Below are 2,842 nucleotides of genomic sequence, written 5' to 3' on the forward strand. Positions count from 1 at the left end.
CGTTAGTCACTGTTATCAGAGGCAAGAACCTATAGCTGGTTTAAAAGCCTAAGGATGGAACTTACCAGTTATTCTACTACATGGAAATAGTATTAAATTAAGTCATGCTAACTTATTCTTCCCATAGATTAGTGTGTCAACAATCCTTATCATAAGAGCTTATTTTTCCAGTAGATGACAGTTAATACAGGGACCCACAGATGGTCAAGGAGCCGAGAACAAGAGGGTGTTAAAGGTTCAGCCCCAAATGAGGCATCTGTATCACAATACTTCCTCCTAAGGCTCAGGAATTATTGCAGAAGTGGACTCCGAAAGACTGTAGGAACAAGGGGTATTGGGTGAGTACCATGAAACAACAGTGCAGTTGTATGGATTAACTCACAATGGTTGTAACAGCAAGTGTAAGACCTGTGCAAGCTCAAGCCAGACAAAATCACAATATGGGAGGTGGATAGGAAGTCCCACTCGCTGCTGAGCAGTAATTGTCAATTGATAACATCTGCGAGGTGGAGAGTCAGTTTTCTTTAATAGTGTGACTTTTGGTAGGTCAACCACACTCCAGGAGAGATGTCCACAGTACACAGGCAGCATTAATTTAATGGATTTAATTTTGGTTTTTCTTTTGTTTTGCTAAGAAGGAAAGGGGGAGGTTGACAGACTGAATATAGAGGTAGGTGGTTAGGAAAGGATGAAATGGATATGGGAAAAATTAGGAGATGGGTGGACATGATGAAAATATATAGTCTGAACCACTAATAAAAACTAACAAAAAGAAAACAAAAGAAATTGGGGTGAGGTGATCTCCAGAGCACTTCCAGCCTTTTTCTAATCTCAGCAGTTACAAATCACTAATTTTCCAACCCAATTTCACTTCTTAATAGCATATATATATATATATATATATGTATATATATATATATATATTGAAATCAGTGATGATAATTCTTCGTGGATATAAATTTTCAAGTAGGTTAATGTTACTGAAAATAGAAAAATGTATTTGCTTTGCTTTGTTTTTCTTTAAAGTTTATTCACTACAGCATAATTTCCAGCTTCACTGAGGTCACTGATCATCATATCCGCGACCAAAGCCACCTCTAAACTGGAATTCAGTTGCCGAGCCAGCCCCAGCCTCAGCTTTCTTGTTAGCTCCAGGGCACATGGCACTCCTTCTGTAGGTCTCTGCCTCCCTTGTGTGAATCTTGCAGGCCGCTCACCCTCTGGACCTTTGGCGGAGACCTGCCAGTCTTTGGCGGAGACTGCAGCGGTGCAGGGTATCTGGCAAGATCTCCAGAGTCTCCAGAGATAGGTGCAGGTAATCTCGGAGATGCTGGACGCCCTCATTTGTAAGGTACCAGTGGAGATGTCTCCAAGCAGACTGTTCCTTCACATAGGTTCTCCTCGAGACTTTCATTATATGAAGGTTGGGCATATTCTTGTCTGCCAACTTGCAGTGTTTGGACATGTGGACATCTTTTTTGGCCGCCATCACGCCTTCCTTAAAAAGGAGTTCATAGATAGTAATCTGATTCCTCTTAAGCATCAACATCACGGCAGCTGCAGGATCTGAGGCCGAGGCTAGAAAAGAAGGGGGCCGTTCGGTAAAAAATATAATTTTCTAGTGGTATGAATGTCATAGGAGTATGAAGGTCATCAGCAGTGCCTAAGCTGGAAGATCTTACTTTATTTATTTTCATCTTAAGTAGTTTTGGTTTTCAAGGAAAAACTATAAATTACTTTCCTAGTTCAATAATTTATTCCCTTCATAGGTTTTATGTGGATTCTTGAGATTTTTCTTCACATTCTCTCAGTTATGTCTGGCTGGATGAGAGGCAAGAATCTGTAAGGACATCAGTTGACAAACATCATTCACACAGCATCAGACAAATGGCGTCTCACGGTCAAATGGTTACTTTCTGTTGTCCCTTTGTCCTGTGTTTAGTCATATCTAGCACTTGTGGCTTCAGCTTTGGGTGGAAATTGTGTGGAGGTGTTTACATGTGAGCAATGATTGGCTGGAACTACCAGAACAATAAGAACTTGTTTATAAAAATAATTGACTCACCAGGGCTCACTAAGATCGGCAGATTCTCTGGGAACCCAAAGGCCACTCTGGCCAGGTGAATATGTACTGTAACTGAAACTCTTCACCTCTCCCTCTGATCCAGCAGACCCAATAACATAGAAACACAGACCTATTAGAATAACAGCTGACTTTTCAATAGAGACTCTATTGAGAACAGGTGTTCTACAGACTCTGAGACCACACATGCCTGCCCAGTCTATGCCCAGCAGAACTTGCAAACACTATAGCTGGAGAAATAACAATATTCTATAATAAAACACACCTTTTTTCTTTCTTTACCTTATTTTAAGTATTTACATTTCAAATATTATCCCCTTTCCAGGTTTCCCCTTTGCAAACTCCCTATCTCATCCTCCCCTTCCCCTGCTTCTATGAGGGTGCTACCCTACCCACCTACCCACTCCCACCTCACCAACCTAGAATTCCTCTACACTGGGGCATCAAGTACCAAGGGTCCCTCCTCCCATTGATGCCCAACAAGGCCATCCTCTGCTATATCCTCTGCAGCTGGAGCCATGGGTCCCTTCATGTGTTCTCTTTGGTTGGTGGTTTAGTCCCTGAGAGCTCTGAGGGTCTGGTTGATTGCTATTGTTGTTCTTCCTACGGGGTTTCAAACCCCTTCAGATCCTTCAGTCCTTTCTCTAGCTCCTCCATTGGGGACCCCATGCTTAGTCCATGGGTGAGCATCAGCCTCTGTATTCATCAGGCTCTGGCAGAGCCTCTCAGGAGACAGCTATATCAGGACCCTCACAGCAA

At 42.4% G+C, this 2,842-nt stretch overlaps 1 pseudogene; it reads right to left on the reverse strand.

Annotated features, from left to right (window-relative positions):
- Positions 1 to 1,063: 1,063 nt before the first annotated feature.
- LOC127677851 (40S ribosomal protein S10-like) lies at positions 1,064 to 1,549 on the reverse strand (annotated as a pseudogene).
- Between the last annotated feature and the right edge of the window lie 1,293 nt (positions 1,550 to 2,842).

This window comes from Apodemus sylvaticus, chromosome 2 (genome assembly GCF_947179515.1).
Source record: "Apodemus sylvaticus chromosome 2, mApoSyl1.1, whole genome shotgun sequence".
In the NCBI taxonomy this organism is placed as follows: domain Eukaryota; kingdom Metazoa; phylum Chordata; class Mammalia; order Rodentia; family Muridae; genus Apodemus; species Apodemus sylvaticus.